The sequence below is a fragment of the Ambystoma mexicanum genome, chromosome 6q (assembly GCF_040938575.1).
Source record: "Ambystoma mexicanum isolate Mex_15411 chromosome 6q, UKY_AmexF1_1, whole genome shotgun sequence".
NCBI classification, from domain to species: Eukaryota; Metazoa; Chordata; class Amphibia; order Caudata; family Ambystomatidae; genus Ambystoma; species Ambystoma mexicanum.
In genome coordinates, this window is record NC_090937.1 from 209,279,451 (window position 1) to 209,302,216 (window position 22,766).

Sequence of the window (22,766 nt, forward strand, 5' to 3'; positions counted from 1 at the left end):
TGTGCACTAGTATGTGCCTGTGTTGGGCTGGTGGCCACTCTTGATAAGCGGGGTGACCTGTCAGCTGAGGAGGGTAATGGGCCCATCTGGGGACAACAGGCCAGCGGGAAGACTGCAACAGGCCTGCTTCAGTGCTCCTGCTATCCAACGGGGACTGCTGGCTGGTGGCCAGGCCCGAATGTATGCACATCTCGAGCTGAGCAGGGCTTCTGATGGGAGAAAGGAACTGTGCTACAATGTGCCTCTTTTGCTCAGCTCTGCCTCCTGAAACTTCCCCCTGCATGTGGGACAGGCATCTCTGCAGATGCTAGGGGCTTCTGGGAGGGCTGGGTCAGGGCCTGCCTTCTCACCCTCGCTTAGCAGGGCTTCCAGAATAGGCCCAGCCCCTGCCCCTACGCTTGCAACTCATACTTACCTAGCAGGGGAGAAGCTGTGATCAGAAAGGCAGATCTCCCAGGGTGTGGCTATGCTCATCCATTGCACCTTGCCCCTTCGATGTCCCCAAATGCAACTCAACTGCATTATTTCTGGTAGTGGGGGACTGCGTTCGTGCTTTCCCCTGATTTATTGGTGAAAGAAAGAAAAAGTTAAGTGTGCAAGTACGTTGGTTGCACACAGAGCTTGGTCTTGTAGCAGTATTTCTTTTGCTGCAGTCAAGAGGGCCAGCGCTGAGCAGCTCGGGTCCACAGCCCTGATGTATTGATGAAAGCAAAAAAAAGTGTGCCAGTAGGTTGGTTGCACACAGAGCCCCTGGTCTTGTAGCAGAATTTATTTTGCTGCAGTCAAGAGGTCCAGCGCTGAGCAGGTCGTGTCCACATCCCTGATTTATTGGTCAAAGAAATAAAAAGTAAAGTGTGCTAGTAGGTTGGTTGCACACAGAGCTCTTGTAGGAGAATTTATTTTACTGCAGTCAAGAGGGCCAGCACTGAGCAGCTCAGGTCCACAGCATTCACTAGAGGGGTGAAGTGCACAAGCGCCTAACCCCAGACTTGTGTACCCCATGATAGCAGGTTGCGCTGTGCCTGCTCCCAATATGACCCCCAGCCACTGTGGGATAGTGGATCCCTGCCATCAGCACATGATGTGTGGGCGGTCCTCTTGCAGATTGGCGATACCTGTTGTCCACGTGTATGCTTTTAATTGGATAACCGAAGCGGGCACGCTGCATGGTCCTCTAATAGGCAGGTGTGTACGTGCTAGTGCTGTGATTGGCTGGGCCTAACACCCAGTACATTCAGTCAGCGACAGCCGCTCTCTGATATTTCTGGTGACCTGGCTGGGTCTGGATGGAATGCTTTTAATCGGAAAACCAGTGTGCAAGTACTCCCCTTTTCAGATGTCGTGTAAAGATGTAGCACTAAATGGTAATGCATAAGCCCCCCATAAGTGGAATAACAGATGTTCAATGTTGGTAATCAGGTTGTGTAACATTCTGCAGAACTTGTATGGTTGGATGGGTACATGAAACAAAAAAAATATATATTTGTTTGAAAGTGTGAGAGTGTGATACTAGTAATTCATAAGAACTTGAAATGTTTTGTTCCTAAGCACTTTGAATAGAGACAGGAAGATGATCAGGTAGCAGGTAGCAGTATTTGCCAATGCACTAATGAAACCCTTTTAAACTTAGCTGTAGATTCTTATGAGATGAATATATGAGATGTGTGGCTGCTTTGTGCAGGAATAATGAGTCCATGAAACAACTGCAACACGTCTTACTGAGAGTTAATCCTGAAGGTAACTTTTCAAATCAGAAGAATATGGGGTCAATCTGGTAAATCCTACATTTTAAGTTTTATGATCAGAACAGTAAAGGAAGAGCAACTGTATAAGAACACATGTTTTCTGGTGAAATGTTCTCCCTCTCTCCCTTTCTATCCTGGTTTCCCTTATCCCTACTTCCGCGTATCCAACCCTGTCCCCCCAGAATGTGATTTCGCTCTGTAGTCATGTTGAAATAACAGGACGGGTCCATATAAAGTGGGGATTTATGATTTGTGTTCATACACTTCTGTGATAATATGGGCCTTGACACACTGCTACATATGATGATCCGTTCTAGTATTATATGTGTGTCATATTACACTGATATTGTATCCATATTTTTCTTACTGTATTGAGGGACAATGCCTTAGGATGCCACTTCCTGTGATGTCACTCGGGGGCAGGGTCAAATGACATCACTTCCCATGATGTCACACAGACGGGGCATGTGATGTCACTTCCACTATCCATGGCATTTTGGTAAAATGAGGTCCCTGCTCTCTTCCCTCTGCAACTAATCCAGAACAGGACTGCAAGAATTATCCTTGGCCTCAAGCCCAGGGACTGTATCTCTCCATCCCTGAAATCACTCCACTGGCTCCCAGTGGCGACAAGGATCAAGTTCAGGACCCTTTGCATTGTCCACAAGGTTTTCTCGGTCCGGGGCCTGCGCTACATCTAACGTTCTCTTCCAAAATAACTTCCTTCTCGAGCCCTTCGCTCAGCTACCTCCAACTCTCTATGGGTTCGATGCTTCTCCAGGCAGAGAGTGGGGGCAGATCTCTCTCCTCTGCAGGTGCCTCCCTCTGGAATGGCCTTGCTGCCCCTCTCAAACTTGACCCGAAACACCTGAAGTTCCAGACGCAGCTCAAAACCTTCCTCTTCTCTCTCTCCCTCCACTGCTGACCTAGCAGACTTACCTGTCTGCTGTTCCGACTGGTTGCTTGGCTACCCTCAGAGTCTCACTGGGTACCAAGCTCTTTCTTGATCAGTCACCCTTGCACTGGCTATGGGCATATCATGCACTTAGGAGCTGTAACTATAAACCTACAGTCCCTTGTTCTCCTTGCACTACCCAGAGCTGTGCTGTCCTGGCTGCACCAACTCAGAGCATTGCTACCCTGTTTTGCCCTCCCCTCTCTCTTGAACTTCCCCCTCTCCCTTTCCCGTGCACTTCTCATTCTCACACTTGCACGATCTGAATGACACAAGGCCTAGTAAGTTTGTTTGTCTTGTCCTCCCTCTGTCGTCCCTCCCTTGTGTTGTTACACTTAGACACACATGTGTACAGGTCTGTTTTAAAAGACTAATCATATCATGTTCAGATTGTATAGGAAGATATCAACACTAACAAAGCTTTATGTGCATACGGCATAGGGCACTTCTATATATTTAGCTGCCCCATTATTATAGACAAAGAATTTGTTTAAAAGACGCTCAAGCTCATTAAAAAAATATAGAATGGCGTGTAAATTAAATGGCCAACTAAACACACTATTAGCTGCATCGTCCAAGTAGATAGAGAGCCGGCAGAGTTAACCTGATAAAAAACAAATACATCCTATCAAATTGATCATGGAAATGTGTCAAAAGTGTATTTCCATCATAGAGGGTACAATAGGCTCCGGATGTCCCGTAACAAATATAGTAACACAAGTCCCTCGGATGCTTGGTTAATGGATCTTTTTGAACTTTGATGTTCAATCGCATAAGGGGTTAGGAGCCACAAAAAAAGTGTTGCATACAATATTGATACCGGCCCAGTCAGCAAAATATATGCACCTAGGTTGCCTTCTTATATCTTCTTGATCACAACCTCTTCGCTGTTGGCAATGCGGCTTACATGTTTCCTTAGATAGGTATCCATTTAAAGGAGAATTGTGCCTTATATTTCCCCAGATAGGTGTACATTGAAAGGGGAATTGCATCCTTGCTGCCTCTCCACTTTATATGTTCGGTATTCAAATCGATTGGGTATGGCCCACCATCCTGTTCGGAGCGCCCCAGGGTCACCTTTTACATTAAGCCAACTCACTGGTCCTCTGTGCATCTCTGTTGCTTCTGTGTTGGACCTCCTTCGTTCTACTGCCTCTGCTGCCAACTCCCTTGTAAGTGCAGTGGTTTGTGCTTCTCTTTGTTGGAGCGTTGACAGCTCCATGGCGTCTCCACTTCCACTTCTGCACCGGAGCAGTTAGAATTGTGTTGCGAGCTCATGTCCCATATGACTTTGCTTCTTCTTCCCCTACCAGTCACAATGCTGCTTCCTGCTGTGCAAACTCAATGCCTTCTGCCTCTTCTGTTTGTGTCAGCTCCAGCTGGCATTCTTCGTTCGTCAATCTTGGGGGTGTGGATTTCTCCTGCCTCTGCTACTACTTCCATGCCTGCGTTCAGGTGCAACTCATTGTGGGATTTAAATGTCCCACTTAAGTGCCTCACACTACAACTAGACCACTCATTATGCTCAATGGGACCTTAGATCTTCATGGCCTCTGAGTCCTTCTTCTTTGTCCCAGTACCACTTGAAGTTCATAGTGGCTTTAATTCTCTGGCATTTAATTGGTTGTATTTGGTGAGCTGAGAGTTGTAATACTGAGGAAATGTTATAGAAGGGGTTTGGTTTTTACTATTGGTGTGAGGACCTTTATCCAAAAGAGACTCATGGCAATTTGGGGGTTTCAGATGTAACTCTTGAATCCCCAAAGTACACATTTTACTTTGATTATATGACTTTTCATAGCATGTTCTTTGGGCAGTTTTATGGGAGGTATTTGTACAAAAACAGCAAGCCATTGGGAATTTGGGGATTATAAGGCTTTCATCCTTATAAGAGGTTGAAGACTGTGTCCCTCACAAGGGAGTCATCACTTCCGACTGACAGCCATCTCCTCTCATGTGATCCTCCCTCATAATACCAGCCCCATGATTAGGATCTAGTAGCGGCTGCCTTCGACTGGCCACATGGGAGGAGACTTTAGGCTGGGGTTCCGCAATGACTCCTCAGGATTCATCACAGTACAAAGTTAGAATTTTTATTATAGTTCACACTATATCTGTTGACAGGATAAACTATTGTCACATTACTATAACTAGGAAACATGGTTTGAATTGCACGTTTTATGTTACATGGGGACACATGTATCTCTTATGCTGCATTTCAAGCTGTGAACTTTAAATTGTCCAAATGTACATGTCATGCAGAAACAACCATTACATTAAGCTCTTTCGCAAAGCCAGAATGTGCAGACCCCATTATCCATTGCTTTGAACAATGTATAGAAGAATCGTAGCTCATCTGTGTTTACTGAAGACAATACACCTTGTTTTAAACTACAATAAGGGCATTACAATGCTAATATTTAGCTTTGGAAAATGAAATGCCCAGTTTTTGTTTTTTTGTACTAATCTTTAAGGCCGCACTGGCAATAGAATAATGTGTGCCTTTTCAATCAGTAAGTGCAACTTTATGGAAGTAAATGGAGAGAGGGTCATGAACCTATGACTTTGGCATACATTATTTTTTTCACAAAGTATTTATTTCCTTTCCAGTAAGCATGAGCAATAAAGAATACATTACCAATTCATGCTTTGTTAAGTTAAATGACAAGTTTAAAACACCAAATGCTCTACTGATAATTGATTTAGCTCACAAACATGCCTTTCAAATAAAATGTAAGGCAAAACATCAACTTAAAAAGGGTGCATGAAAGTGATAATTGGGAATACAATATTAGTCATAACTTCTGTACCTTTTGTCCAGTTGGAAATGTCAATATAGATTCAGCAGAAAAAATCTAAACATTTGCAACTAAACAAACTATAGTAAAATGCATGATGTATGAATAATTTGCACATTTTAACTTTATCATACATGAGAGACAAAAACATAAATGATATCTCCAGATTCGGTTTATTCTTAAAAATCTGAATATATAATGTTCACCAAGATTCCATGTCAATTAGAAGGATTCTTTGAAAAATCAATATTCCTCTTCCATTTTGATTCCTTATTCCTTACGGGAGGGCTAGTTTGTAGCTCATACTACCCCATATGACAAGAGAACTCAATGGGCCAATGAAGGCATGCAGGAGGACGGTAGTGGTGGGCTGAGAATGTGAAGGGAACCTTTCACAGTCACTGTCCAATCCAAAATGTTTTTTCTAATGATACTGCCTGAGTGGAGTTTGCTGGGCATTAAAGATCAAACACAAGAAAGTGCTGTAAGACAACATCCAGAGCATCACCAAGTCCACCATCCACCGCCTGGCCCGCTGTGGTGGAGTCAAGCCACTCAGGATGTGCTGAAGGTCTTCCTGCAGACCATGACCCAGGATGCCATCACCTAGAACGAGCATGCCAAGAGGAAGACTGTCACTGCCTTGTATGTTGTCTTGGCCCTCAAGTGCCGGGGACACATCCTCTATGAAGCAGGAACATTTTTGGGAAAACAGAGAAGCAATGGAGTCCTTCCAATGCGAAAGAAACAGATTGTATGCCAACTGGATGAAACATATGGGAAACCTTCTTAAAAGGGCTTTTCCCCACATGGACTGAATGGTGAGAACTTTCCCAAAGCAGGACCAGGTTACCTGGTAGAGTTTTAGGGAGCAGGGGAACAGACAGTAAGGAATAGCTTGGTTGGCTGAGCTGACTCTGGCAAGTCAGTGTCCCTAGCTATAGCGGACTTTAAATGACGTTACTAATCTGAGTAATCAAACACCTGATTATTTAAACATATCTCCAGAGAGTTACCTAAATCCTCTATATGTTTTATTTTAATGTGTTTCAGTTCATAGAATTTTTTCGCATTGTATGAAAAGAAAAAAGAAAAATCCTCACATATCATACAAAAAATATTTTATGATTGTGGAATTTGCAAACATATAACAACTAACAATATTACATATACACCTTAAAATTCAATAAATATCAATCATAAAGTGCATAATGTGGTCTCAATTACCATTTCATTTAATAATGGCTCTAACACTCGCCATACGCGATGAAGTGCTATATGCAAGGATTTACTTGGGGTATTCAGACACTAGCTCCAGAATGCATCATCTTTTATGCTTTCATAATTGTTCACAAAGGAACCCAATAAGAACATATAGAGAGAACCGTTTTGTTGGCATTCTGTCAGAAAGTAGAGTGCTGTCTCCACCTTTCCCTTTATTTTGCAAATAGATATGTTAGATCCATTGGAAAATATCTACATTTGTAAGTACTAGTAATTTGTTCAATCTCAGATGTAAAATAAACCTTCGTAGAGCAGGTGAGGCACATAACATTAGATAACCTTCAGGAGCATTAAAATGATGCATTACGTATATTTTTCAAAGCTGTCCAATTTTTTCCATATGTTCATAATTCCAGGACCGGTCCAAGTTTTCCAGCTTTAAAACAAATTCTTTCTGCAAGACACAATATTCAGATCCCCAATCCGGATTCCAGGCTACACCAATGAAAGTTGAGTATATTAATTATGTGTATTTATAAAATAAAAAATGAAATCTTATATAACATGTAAAATAATTTTGCAAATACTGTTCAAAAGCTAAATTGCCGACAGGCGAATAATAGTACAGACCGGATGTGTTTTTCTAATTATGATCCTCCTGCAATTTCGGATCTCTGGAAGCATTAAACATCTCATAATGAAATGTGGCATAACACGTCCTTTCCTTGGTGTCTGCCATAATCAATAAAGTAATTAAAATCTAGTTCTTAAAAACACATGGAATTCAACTTTTCTGAGTGTGAATATGATGCCTTGAAAACAGTGAGTGGTTGAGTGCCCCATTGTTCCAGCATTCCAAAAGAAATAGAAATCCTGAGAAACTCAAGACTTTACACGTATTTGCAAACATTTAAACACTACAACAATATCATAAGTATCTATGGCAAAGCTGGGAACCAATAGTTTATCACATATAGTGTCCAACATTCTATATTTAAATCAGTCCAAGAATTGGGGAACTATATTAGAGAAGTATATTTATCCGATACTAATGCTTGGTAATTATTGCAGATAAAACTAAGTAAAACATTTTGTTTCATACTTTATGTAGAGACCTCTTTCACTTTTTGGTTTCAAAGGGATGTGGGTTTCAGGCATATATCATTCAATGCAATAGATGTATAGTTTCATAAGATGTAAATCAAACAATCTCAGTTTGTTCATTTAGCATTGGAAGTTAGGGAACTACCTTTAAGTCCTTGAGTTATTATCTAACAATATAATAAAAGACCAGCTGTATATGTGTCCCTGTAGCTTTGTCCGATGCTGTAACTGCACCTGTTGTCACTGCTAGAGGGAGCTGTTGGCTTGGGATATATATAGTGGTCTTACTTTGTCAATGAAAACCTGCATTTTGGCCCGTGTACAAGCGCCTATACATTAGCTTTAAATGAAACGAAATATTTATATCAAAACAGTGTGTTTCTTGTTCCAGATTTTGTGGCAGAGGAGGGGTATGGGATCAGTGCCATTTCCCCATCAAGGATTAACCAATTAAACAGTAAAAATGCAAACCATACATATATTTCATTACTCTATCAATTCTTCAGATTTGTACATGAATTTCTGTAGGATTGTCACAAACTTGCACAGCTGCATTTGAGGATACGGTTTGACCATATTGACTGGACCCCGATTTCCTTGTCCTTGTCCGCCTTTTTTAAGGATTCTGGAAGTCGTACCTGGGCTTTTCCTAATTTTTCATCTCATTCCTTCCTGGCTGGACTGGTTGTCCCATGATGGGATTTCTACGGGATCATTGTTGTTCTCCCCCCCCCCTCCTGAATCCTCCTGGAATAAGCAACTAGAGATAAGAAGCCTACCCGACCTAGAAGAGTTTTGGGTAACTAATACTCCACTGGAGCTCCACCTTGGGCTGTCCTGGGTAACCTCCATCAATTGCTCCCACAATGGGACATGTTTTTGTTGGCTTGCTGGCTGGCCCATGAACTGCTAAGATCCACTTGTTTGGGTTCATACGTCTATTTGGTTCCTTCTCAGGTGATGTTTCTACTTCTGGTTGGTGGATCACCCTCTGAGAACACGGATTGTTCTTCTTTTCATTGTCTGGGCTGTCGCTGGTCCAGTTCTCAAGTCTCTGCATATCTGATAACTTACCTGTGATTTGCCTATCACTCCCTTTCCATCAGTTAAAACTGTGTAGCAGTAACCACTCATGCTTACAGTAGTATTTCATTCTATAAATGTAGTGTATCCAATTATGGCCCAGTACTGAAAGACGAGTATATGTTATAAGCTTTGCTGACCCTATGGGCATTGCTAAAATATGTAACCCCTTTACTCCCTTAGGTACTAAAATTATGTATATGGGTTACCTGTAGTTACCTAGTGTGTGATATATGAGAAACTGCATGAATGCCATGACTGTTCATATAATCTCTTTGTAGATTCTGAACATGACTGTGTAATGTATTTTACAGATTCAATGTTTACCTTTCCTCGCAGCCCCTTAGCATTATAATATACTGAGTTTACCCCCAGGTAAAGGTCATACACTTGAATTATGAGTGGGGCAGGTTCTACCTAGGCACTTTACTGTAGTAGGATAGCCAACTAAATTACGTATTTGAACTCTGCATGGTTTATGTGCCACAGTAACATACAGATTGACACTTTTTTCAGCATACTAATGTAGTGATCCCATTTGTGTTACCTATTGGGACTAACTGTAGCTGCAGGCCAGCTATCTTCCTTGCATGAAGACTGATTGCTACCCAAAAAGTGTTTGTGAAAAGATGGGTTCTTCACTCAAGACAAAGAAAGAGACTAGGCTGGGGTGAATAGCTTCTTTACTCAATTTTCAGGTAGACAGGATTACAAGTATCAGGGAAACATATTAGGTAGGAGACATATGAGACAACCGCTAGCACCCTCTCATTCCGGCAGCTCACTTCCAACTGACAATCAAGAGAACACTCTCAAGGGAACACACTCACTCAGCATTCTGCATCCAACATTACACAAGCATCCACAGGCATTCCACAGCTAACATGTGGATTGGCCGAAGCCCCGAAACGACTGGCACAATTTTACCACAAGCAAATAACATTGGCCATGCAACCTAACTGGTGGTTTGCTAAGCCACCAGATATGTTTACATAACAAGACAAACAACACACAACCTCACCAACACAGCACAATGTAAGTAAGTAAACTAAGACAGAGTGAATGAAGACAATCCTGGCTTTACAAGTCTTTGCCCTGGTCTTAAAGTCTGCAATTGCTGTTTGAATCTAGTGGAGGTAAAAGTTAGACATAAAATATATAATTGCAGACTCTCTTACTTCTAATCCAGAGGCAATGTCAAATACTAATTTCAGACACAATGCGGTCACAGAACAGACATGTTCTAATTCACCCAAAAACAGACAAGCCTCACTCACATAACAGCTGCTAGAGTCTAGGCAGGCCACATTCACTGGACTTAATTGATATACCCTTGACGAAAAATCACATCCGGGTCCAGTTCTTTGAGTACCATAAGGTGGGCATTATCAGGAGGACACAACACGGCCACACAATTCAAGCAAAACCCCAATGTCTGATGTTTGCCAGGGGACGCTACGACTGCTTCAGTGACAATCCGATGTTCCCCACAGTTGCTGCAGTAGCTCTCTTTAACAGCATAGTACCTATTTGGCTGTGAACCGCCAGCTCAGTCGTCGGCCACTTCACAGCATTTTCCTGTCTTGGCTCACCAAGCAGCTTGCTGCCCATCATAGGCAACATCGGAAGGCAAATGCTCTCTCCCCAACAGCCTTGCAATCCTCTGCCCCAAGCAACACCAGCTGGTGCTGAGGCCCCAATGACTGCTCCCAATGCAAAGGCCACTGCTGCTTAAAAAGGAACCATAGAGCGTAAGCATTTGATGGCCACGTACCATTAGGGATGTGACCAGTGGTCCAGAATTCTCGCGATCCCAAGCTCTGCCGACATCATTACTCGGCATCAGGAGTCGAGACAATTAGAGCTCTGGGGAACCTGGATCCCTAGGCAAATACTACTGACTTTGCCTTCATATGGCCAGCCTTACACCACTTGAAGGGCCCTCCACATCCCCCGCATCCACCCTGACAGGACCGGACACCAGAGCTGGGAGCTTCATGCTGCATCTCTGCACTTCCATTGGTATGTGGCAGCGCCTCGCTAACACCCTATCTTGATCGGAGGGTGCTGTTTTCGGTTGCCCCTCCCACACTCATCACTGAGCGGCTCTCAGCCTCCAGCCAAAGCGGTTAAGTTGCTGAGACCACCTCTCCCAGCTCTTCTTGACCATCTCTGGCAGAATTGCCCCCAGCCTCTTGCTATGATTGCAGACTCTTCTAGCTGGCAGCAGGACCAGCGGGAAGTGGCTTCACCATGTCCCAAGGTAAGCATATTAGGTAGGAGACATATAGAGACATCCACCAACACCCTCTCATCCTGGCAGCTCACTTCCAGCTGACACTCAACAGAACACTCTCAAGGGAAAACACTCGCTCAGCATTCCACATCCAACAATTCACAAGCATCCGAAGGTATTCCACAGCTAACATGCTCACAGCGCGTACACAAGGGGAAAGCAGGTTACAACAGTTTGGCCTATCATTTGTTTGGCACCCTGTCTTGCCATTAGGATAGATGGTGAAAAACATCTCCCTAACAAGGATCCAAAAAGGGAGCACTACATTTGAACTGTAACCAACACCTATTGCCACAAGCATCTCTCTCTGGCAATGCTCAATGCCCAGGAAAGCCTCCTCCCCATTTTTTACATTCGCATAGGGTTCTGTGCAACCTTCAGGTAATGGTGTAATTCATTCAACAGGGTTTTCATAACCAATTCAGCTACACAATGATCTGATTCCCAATTTCTTGTTTTTTTAAATTAGTCTCTGCAGGCATCAACACAGGATTCTGTTTGGAACCAAAGGATCGGTCTGTGAAGGCACCAGGGTGCTTTACTCTTTATTGTTCCCCTCCTTCTTCATTTCTACTGGCATTCACTGATGGCCCTGTGGTAAAGTGAGTAGACCTTTGACTGGCATGGTACCCCCTGCTCTGCTCCTAATTTCATCTGCAGGGTCAACATGAATTTCAGGATGTTCCTTCAACAATGCTCCCTTTGCCTTCTCCTAGTCTCATGTCAAAGACATTAATGGATGCTTATGTGTATGAGCGTGGGGCGGCTTGGAAAACCGTTATTTAGACTCAATTATACAAAAAGTACCTAGTACTCACTCTAATTATTGTGTCACAAAAAGTGCCCAATATTGATTATTAAAGAAGCAATAAACAACAAAGAATCTTCAAAATAATGACACATTTAGAAGAAAATTCATATCAATCCAAAAATAAACATGCATTATAAAATAAAAGAACATATAACATATATGTTTGCTCCAAAAATGTATATCTACATATACTGGTAAAGACACATCTTGCATATATGTCTCACTTGTAATCATTAATCAGCCGACCAGTTTGACAGTAGGGGTCACAAATGAGTGGCTTCGTCTTCATCATGACAACTTTAAAACATACAAGTCTGACAGAGGAAAAACAAAACTATCATACTAGGAATACATTTTGATGCACATATTCAATTCAACTTGATGGAAACATAACAAACAGATCGGAACTAGCTCCGAATCCCATAGTACAATCAATGGCAGCAGTACAGTCTCGACATGTAATCTCCTACAAGGCATGGCAGAGAGAAGCATAGGAACTCAATGATGTGTTGCAAGGGCTGCTTACCTGAAACCACCATCGTCTTTTGTCATGATACTATGTCAAGTATATCAGCCTTTGTAGCGCTCTTCTTTTCTTCCAATGTTGTTCGGCCCACTTCCATTGGGAACGCTCTTTGGGGACACTTGCGTTGGGCAGTGGCCACGTCCACTTCCTCAGAATCTTCTTCCTCCTACGTTTAACGCTCAACAGCTAGTAGTCTGTTGATATTCATGTTGTGTTGCTGTTCAGATGCCCCCTGTTGCTACTTCCACCTCTGCAATAGTTACTCTTATGTATGGCACTGTTTCGGCCGCTACCATTTGCTCCCATATAGATGTCTGTTGTTAACCAATCTTGCTATACCTTCTTATTGACCTATGGCCATTTTGCGTTGGATCAAAATGTTGGTGAGGAATCAATCAGAGCCTTTCCTTTGTGTACAACTGGAATGCATAGGAACAGCTGCAGTATATGATGAACAGATGTGCCACTGTGAAAGTGGGAGACTAGCTGTTTTCTCTGCCACTTTACATCTTGGGGGTTGTATCTCCACCCATCCCTCAAGACCCTTTGGTGTGAATCACTAATGCTTCTGTGGCAACCCATGGTCCTTTTTGTTCCCTCAGTCCCCTCTCTGAACTTTCTCTTTCAATATCCGCGCCAAGGCAAAGTTAGCTGCCAGCTTAGCAGCTGCATGTATATCTGGGTTCACTCAGGAAAAGCTTCCTGCTGCGCGCGTCACAACACTCGCAGGCGGTGTTCCATGCTCATTGCCTGCATTCCCTCTGTCCTCTGATGTAGCTCCAGCTAATTATGGCTGTGCCAGCATTCCAAACAACAAAGATGAGCTAGTGATGAGAGTGGAATGGGACAAGCAATGCATTGCCGACAGGATTGTTGCAGAGACCGGGGGAGTCACGGGGGAGTCATCAATAACGTACAGGTCTTCAGCCCATAGAAAACACAAAAGGGATAATACGCAACCAGCAGACTGTGGTTTTCCAATGTTTGCCATTGTTTCTTTTCAGGTCAGTCAATTAGGTATAAGCATCACATTTTTAGTGTTCTTGGGGCCCCTTTGCTTTGAGTCTGACCATAACTCATTGGGCACTGGGGGATGAATCAGGAATGGGAGAGGATTGTGACTGATATCTCATGCAGTACCCCCTCCAGCCACCATCAGAAACACCTCTGTCTTGTGGTTAGACATTCTGGTGAATCTTGTGACATTCCCTGAAGAGCTTAAGGATTTTTTTGGGATCATGTCCCTTATCAGGACTAAGAGCTGTGACCGAAACCACCCACCCATGGACCCCACTCATTTCTGTCCACGATTTTAGAAGACATTTATATTTTTAAATCCGAACATTTCAAAGCACGACCAGGTTCCACCTGATAGTGAAAACCTACATGGAACAGGAGGTACAGCACGTTTTCCATGTTACAAAGTGACTTAGTTATCAGCCGTTGAGCGAGACTAGGGAAATCTGTGGACCAGGGGATCCAACCCCCCTATAATGTGATCCCTGTAGGCAGTACATGGAGGATCCCTAACCCTCTCATGACTAAACAGGGGGTATGCAAGTTAGAGAAAACATGTCAAGCAGGGCGGGATAGGGTATATGAGACCAGGCAAAGAGGTTCCATATTGTGTTTACCTCTCACTTCCATTTCCCATAGGATGAGACCCCAAGGAAATTAGCCACAGTAAAAAGGTACATTCGGACAAAAACAAGTGGTGTAAGAATAGTGGGAATGCCTGATGCACGACATAGATAAAAACCCTTGCAGGAAGAGCGAACCGGGAGTCAGGTGAGAATCACACAGCAGCATGGAGAAACACACAGCTCAAGTGTCTACCCTCAGAGCAACGGCACCGGAAGCTCATGGGAAAACTCAGCTAGGAATGAAGGGGTGGAGACAGCAGATGAGAGGGCTGGCATGATATTAGTGCCTAACCCAATCAAGACTCAGATTCCCTTTATAACCTCGACAGCTGGACGTAGCACACAGACAGCTGTCATTTCTTGAAAGATTCAACATATCTAATAGCAAATGAAGTGACATGGTAGACAGATGGGAAGGTGTTGGACCAATTAAACAGGAGTTAATTGTCAATGGTAAAGCTATAGCGAAATCAATCCCACCAACCGGATCACTCTTTTGACCCATCAGTCTAAAAGTACACCTATAAAAAGAGGCACACACCTACTGAATGTGTAGGTATTAGGACAGAGTTCCGGAGTGAGGGTTGTGTTTTAGTCAGATGAAGAGATTTAGATGCTCTAGAAAACCAGACATTGTGTTGACCACAGTGAAATAGGTCATCTAGGCACACACATCAGATCAGGGATTGGCTGAACAAGTTACATCAACCTATTGCAAAGATTCGTGGGAAAGGGTAGAGTAGGGGGTCTGCTAAGAACAAGGGCCAACAGTCTGGCAGGAGCCAGAACTTGAATAGAGGAAGTGGTGAAAAGGCCAGTTCTGAGCTCTCGTTCAAATTCTGGATGGGATGCACAATACCACCAGCCCAATTAAACAAATTGCAAGCCTTAGAAATCCAGATTTGTGTGGGAGAAAGTCTTACTTAGAAGTACCCAATTAGAGGAAATAACTGCTCCGCACGAATACCCAGGTAAGAAAGGGATTAATTCACTTGTAGATGGGCATTACAGAACTTGCCCCACTAGCTGTTTTCAAGGTGCCTTTCCTCCAGGAGACAACAGGCTATTTTGAGCATCTGAGCCAAAGACAAAAGACAAAAAAGACAAAGACACAGAGAAAGGCAAATACAACACAGAGAGATGTGCTTTGTCACTATTCACAACCCTTAGACCATGTGTAATCTCAAAGACACTCTCCCCGGATTGGACACTCCAGAATTTCCATGTGGAATAGGGACTGACATCTAGACTTAAGGTCCTTTGGAGAAGGCAACACTTGATATATATTGTTACTAATACTGATACCTCATTTTGCAAAGACATTTTGCAAAGACATCTGCCTATTTTGCGGCTTTTCATATCACTTGGGCCTGTGGGATTTCATCCCAACCGTTGCCTGCACTGTCCTTGAAGTTATTATTGGGTGAACCGGGAAGTCAGGAAGGATAAATGGTTCCAAATAGATTGAGGAAAAGGGGTAACTGCTCTTTTGTGACACTGATCAATTTTCACTTGCTCCTAAACCCAGGGCATGAATAATTACCACATGGTGTATAAGTTACTGTCTAGTGTGTGTGTGTGTGTGTGGGGGTGTGTGTTCTGTTCCATTCATCTGGTTACACCCCACCTACTTTTCCAATTTTTCCAATATACTAATAAGTGGGGACTTTCATCTCTACACACATTTTGGGGCATCTAGCTCTGTTAGCTACCCATCCATTGCATTCTGGGACCAGATATTTCCCATGCTCCTTCAGTTAAACTTTAACTCTGATTTCTAGGACAAGCATGACAATAACAGTTGGTCAAAACTTTTCTTACAGGTCTTTGAAGTTTTGAGAAATTAGAACAATTGTGCCCTACATTTTTGCATCCCATTTCAAAGATTGAAAACCTTTAACACATTGAGGACTTTCTGATGCAATTTTTCAATAATACAATGTTTAGTTCTTTTTTAAGCATTGTAGCTGGTCCTGATTTTGTTGTCTACTTACATTATTTTCTGATATGCTGTTGAGGGGATTTCCTCCATCATCATGTCCAGAGAGTAAGTTGTTTGCCACTCCGGGTACACAACACTAAGATGGCTGGTTTTACTTAAGTCATCTTTTATTATTATCCATTATTATTTGCAATTGCTGTGTTTCTAGCATGGTTACTTTGGCATCCGTTTTCATTACAAATACAAACGAATATCTCTTACTAATACACATGTGTTGGGGAGCAGGATAGCTTTGCATTGAGACATGAACTTAGAGAACATTATACAAGCATTGGCCAAACAAACATACCTAGCTTCATTTTACACTTTGAGCTGAATTATATTTTCAGCTACAATTGTCACATTCCCAGGTACAGTTGCAACGACAGAGGAACATCCTCATATGCCCTTCTCTAGCTTCATTTGCAGGATACAACCATTGCAGTTTCATTTGTCAAAGTCCATGCATTGTTTGACAGATAACGTGTCATATGGCTAGCCATTTCTGTCTTATGCCATGTTATAACTTACCAGTGGAAAAGCCTGTGTAGACGGGCTAATGTGCGTAAAGGAAGACATTTTAAGAGTGTAAATATATTATGTGGTGTATTTTAATATAATTTATGTTAATAGAAACATAAAATGTGTAAAGGATCTTGCTCTTTTACGTGGAAGAGTAGTAACCTCAAACACAATCTGACAGAACATGTTGAAAATTTAACACAGTTCATACGGCCAATTGTTGCATCTGCTCCTTATTGTCTTGGATTCCACTTACGGGTTTTAGACTCAGAAATATAATGTTGAGGGATGTCAGAGTAATACAATTCACATGGAGTATGATTCAAAAGTAGACATGAGATCATAAAATAAATTGATGTCAAATTAATTTTAAAACATACATTAAGAATATCATTGAGGAATATCATTGATATAATAATTCCTACCAAGAAATATTACAATGAATAAGTACATAATACATAAGTACGTTGAAAAATAAGTAAGTTATTTTGTTATGGAAATAGTGCATAATCAAACATTGCATATATTTTCTTAGTGTGTGCAACATGAAGTATGCAGTTAAAGTGGTCTCTCTCTCCTGGGCCTTTTCTGCAGCTAGGTGTATGTTATCATTGTTGAAATACACATTTTGTTCACCTGGAAGATGAACTTGAAGTCTTATTGTTGTATGCGTAAGGCAAAACCTCCCTCTAGCAGTGATAACAGGTGAAATGACCAGGACAGCTTTGGACAAAAATACATCTGGCCTGCTATCATATAGTATGATATGATGTGTTATAGGACAGCCATGAATGCCAGGTAAGTCATTATATACACAGGTACAGTAACGCACATTCCAAGTATAGCCTAACATGTCAAATGTATTGCCAGCCTATTGCAATTGCAATCTCTTAAGCCCAGGCACTACGTTATACTCCCATGTACAGCCTTTATTGCTCATGTACTTTTCTCCCATGCTAAGTTAAATGCCATATGAACAACTACAGCTATGATTTGTATTTATTTTATTGTTAATGTATTTCAGTTTATAGAACTTTTCACATATATAACAAATCTTAGATAAAAACAATAAAAACATTCATTTCATAACATAAATCGTTTGTCTCATACAATCTTACTTTCTACTACTTCATCACACATTGCCCATCTATACCTGAGAGGGAATTTGCCTTTAAAATACAATTCAATAAACAAATCTAAAACCATCACCAGATTACATTATTATAGAATCCATTGCCATGTAAGATTTCTGACATTTAATATGGTTTTAACCAGCTTACAAACTCTGTATTGGGTGATCCTAATTGCTATACTATCAGAATTTAAGCAAAGCCCCCACAAATCCCCTTTGGCTTTATAATTTCATAGTTGTGGACACACCTCCCCAGATGATAGGCATTTCTCGGCCTCTTGCAAGTACTCATGACATGTCTACTAGTCTCTAAGATATGAACATAGTCACATATCCTACACGCTCGTTTCTAAACTGGTACTCTCATTTGAGGACCTTTTACAGACAATGTTGGGAGGCAGGCTAGCCTTTATAGTCACACACATGTCCTTAAATCTTGGGCTGGGTACAACCCCATGCATTGTTGCCTTTTCAAAAAAGTATGACAAATTGTGAATACTCGTGATACGACTTCAAGATTGCTAAATGTTCATAATTACCTTGCCAATCTCTTAATCTTATTATTATTATTTTTTTACAAAACTTTGTTTTAGTGAAAAGAAGTCGTCTGGCCAGTCAAGCTCCCATGCAATGTTCAAAAACATGTTGTCATTCGCAGTTCAGAATTCTCTCAGTTATGATTCGACTGCAGCTTTCTGGTATGACCTAATAATGGACATGAGGTGCGTTTAGCATTTTAATATACAGCATTCCACTTCTGCAAAATACTTGTCCCACTAGTGATATCAGGCCCAATTCGAGCTTCACAGCTTTGTGAAATACCCAGAATACTCTTCCAGAAGTTTCCTTTGGGTACATTCAACCACCCTAAATTGGCGATATCGATCACAAGGGCTTCCGACCTCTAAATGACCAAAGGACAGTAGCACTGATTATACACTATCACCAGCCCCGTTATGCATTATGCTGCCGTTTATTGGGTGATCTTCCTTATCATATTAGTTAATATTAATGAATTCTTCCTTTTATACACAATCACATCCTTGTGCCCTTTAGAGAACCTGAAAGGCATCCCATTATAGCAATAGCAGTAAGTTTGCTCAATAGGACTAGCCAGTCTTCTGGCACCAATACATAAAACTACATTTTCCAAATTTAAGATAAGCCCATTTTCATTAGCATATGAATTTAGCTCACACATCGGTCTTTGCGAACCAATGGAGGCATGATCAGCCAGCATGATATCAGCGTATGATAACCATACAACATGACTGTCAACTATTTTGGAGGGCAATTTCTCACAGTACGTAGGCTCTCATTCCGAGATTGGTGGTAGTCATGGCGCTATTTGCGCCATGACTGCCTCCAATAACGGGACCGAGTCCAGTGTGGTGCAATGGGGACTTACCGGTCTAGTCCGACCCTGGCGGGACCGGTAAATTCCCATTGCACCAACCATTCCCCATGACCATTTGAGCCCCCATAGGGCTCAAAGGGAACGGGGAGGGCGCAAATAACGAGCTCGCGAATGGCAAGCCTGTTATTTGCGCCCTGGTCCCATAGTGGGACCCGTAAGGGACGTGTGACCCGACCACACGTTCCTTACGGTCCCCGCCAAGGGACCTCCGAATAGGGCGGTAGGGGATTACCGGCACCAGTCTCCTTACCGGTGCCCGGTATCCCCTACCGCTAGACTCGGAATGAGGGCCTTAATCTTTTCGTCAAATCTGCCAGGTACGGATTGAGGAGCAGGGGGCGAGCATGCAGCCTTGCGTAAAGCACTTGCTAGCAGGCAAATTCTGAGGGCAAGCTCCCTGCTAATCAATCTGACACACACCTGACACACAGATCACTTAGCTAGGTGACGATAAAGAAAAAAACGTTATGTACAGTGCATGGTTTAACGCTCTGTACAATGTAGTACTTTTAGACAACAGCATTTTTCGAAAGTGAAACTTAATAAAATATAAGTAACAGTAATGTAATGTTTTCTGTGGCTGTGCACTATGTAGATTAGATCACTGAGTCCCTACCTTTGCAGTGCGTAGTGCTCTAATCTGCCCCGTGCACAGACACAGAGCACATTACATTACTGTTGGTTATATTTCCTATTTATACAAAGCGTTTTACGTTGCGTTGCTTACCAGTGACTGGAGCGCTTGTTTAAAAAGAAAAAAAAACGTTTTGCTTTTTGGTGCTGAGGCTGGCCGAATCCCGAGATCCGGCTGCACATCTGATGCCAGATCACGGATCCGGCGAGAGCCGGCCCATTGGCCAGTGCTGGCTACAGCGATCATGCACCTAGATCCATATTTTCAGCCTAGGAACTGACATTGTAAGACCAGGTACTGCTATTATATGCACGTTTGCAGCACTCCATAGCATTTGCCATGTATAAACCTACTCATGGAATAATTTGCATGTAAACATTCTGCCTGCGAATCCCCATTAGTCAAACCGGGATTTGCGGACAGAATGGTATGCAAATCCCTGTTTTACAAGCAAATAATTCCATGAATCAGGGCCTTAGTCTGAGGCATCAGGCAGAAGTCTGCATGGGTACTGTCACCTCTTCCTGTGTGAACACCTGCCTTCTGCTGTACTCCAGCTACAATGAAGGAAAGTAGGATAAATAACCCTAACAAACAAACTGCTCTCCCCATTATACCATGTATCCGCCTCTCACTCATTAAGAAATCATCGAAGATTTTGCGTAAGAGACCATGTGAGAGCTCATCCCATGGATTCTCCAGCCCAACAGTTGGCCTTCCACTGAACCCTAGCCAGAAGGAAAATGAATGGACCCGCCCATCCTTTTCAGTGGGGAGAACAGAGAGAAAGAATGCTCCTTAGAGGGTAGCCTAGAAAAATATTTAGAAAGTTTCAGTTTGCAGAACTCGGAATTCTGCCCGAAATTCTGCCTTGCTGCTTGCTGCTGTCTTGTGTGCAGAGTGGAGTCTGCTTTCCTTTTCCCCCGAGCCTACAAAAGTGCCATAGTAGGCGCAGCCTCGGCTGAGTGAGGCAGAGTGTTGTGTTTGGCGGGTTGGCCTCCCGCGGCCGCCCCTCCTTCTACTCCTGCTCTTGTTGAGTTGCAGCTACCATGTCATGGACGAAAAAATTGCACGATTAAGGTGCTGTGCCTTCTTGGCAGGTTACAATCTTTGCATTCTTAATCATATTAAGAACATTTGCTATTGCCGCGGAGTAGACTGCTGAGTAGACTACAGTCTCAGGCAGTCTATAGCAATGGAAGCGCGGTGCACGGAAGCGGCAGAAGAAGAGGGACGTTTCCTGCGAAGCACGAGACTGCGACACCAGGAAGCGAGCTCGAGAGAGACAGACCTTGTGATGAACGGCAGCAAGCGGTCAGAAGAAGCCTCGACAGCAGGTAGGATGCAAAAACTCTTGACCAGCCCATTCTTCACCTAACCTCGCTCAGCCGCATTGTGAAAGGGCGGCAAAGCCGTTTACCTACATTTATGCACAATCCAAATTCGGACCAAAGGAAAGCGCCTTCAGCTGATCCCCACCCGAGCGGGGCACCAAAGCCTCTGCTGCCATCTGCAGGCGGAGGGAGCAGCCAATCCGGTGATTACGGCCCTGCCTGCCACCAGCGCCCATTCACAGTGTAACACCAACAATGATAACAATGTCAATAATGAACTGCTCGAGTCACTGAGCGGGGGAATGCCGAATTATGGAATGCTTAATCAGAAGTCCTCGCCTAATCTTCTCCCAGTACACCAAACAGAAATGAGTATTAGCTTAGTGGAAAACAACGCAGAGATGATTCATAACTCTATGACTAAAGAAAAGGATGATACGCCCCTTGTGAGGCTCTCACCTAGAACAAATAATTTGGGCGGCATCACCTCTCAGTTCATAACACGAATAGACATTCATCCATCAGTCGAAAGAGACAACCTGATTAGCCTGCATAAAGAGCAAATGGACTCCTTGTATTTTCCATTGGAGGAAGACTCCAACTTTGTAATGGACGAAGAGACGGTAGGTGGGGATGACGTAAATGTCTCAAGTATAACAATAGCAAAATCTGTTCCAAAGGATCACCAATTGTAACAAGTGAAAATAATGAGGACCATCGGGGGGGATCCTATCAAAAGACCATTGGATAAAAGAGAAGTTGTATCTCGGAACATGACTAGCAGAGAATAAACGCCGAAGCGTGGGATGTTTACTACCACTCCACCTCACAACAGACGCCTGGGGGAGGTATCTCAATCAATGCCAAAGGAATCCCCCAGTAAAAAAACAGACTTGCTAATGATCATGTCAACTGTCACTATAGTATTGGCTCCCATTAGCAAGCTTTACAAAGCCCTTAATGAAACTCTGAAAGAACATACCAGTATGACGGCTTTAATGCATATTAAGCTTTCATATCTGGAAGGCTACGTAATGGCTAAGGCAAAGGAATTACCAACTAAGAGGGATCAAGCCACAGACACTTCATCATGGAGCACCAACCTTTAGGACTCCTTTAATGCCTAAATAATATCAAGTATAATTACTATACCATTAATTTAAAGCTTCAAATCCTAAGCCAAAAACCTGTCAATTACTGAAATCTCTGATTGAAGTTACATCTCATGGGTCTCCACTTAAAAGGCAGAAGCAAACAGCCCAGTCAGTCCCTCATATTCAAAGGTCCACTAATCTACCAGTCCATGTAGCAGAAAAAAAGTATAACATAAAGTGCACTCACCCACAGTTAAGTGTCAAGTTGCCCACATTCCAAAATGAAAGCAGACTGCAGTCTGCTCCCAACATCCAAAGATCTCTCCAATTACTGAAACAAAATAAAACAAAGGTGTAAGGGGTCAGTCTATCCCCCCGCCCATTTAGGTAAACAAATTATGTATCTATTGGTCATTCCCAATACACTTACCAGTACTCCCTATGCAATCACGCACATGTAGTTCAAC

The 22,766-nt window shown here is 42.7% G+C and overlaps 1 pseudogene; it reads left to right on the top strand.

Annotated features, from left to right (window-relative positions):
• Positions 1 to 407: 407 nt before the first annotated feature.
• On the top strand, positions 408 to 562 carry LOC138517257 (U1 spliceosomal RNA; annotated as a pseudogene).
• The last annotated feature ends 22,204 nt before the right edge of the window (positions 563 to 22,766 follow it).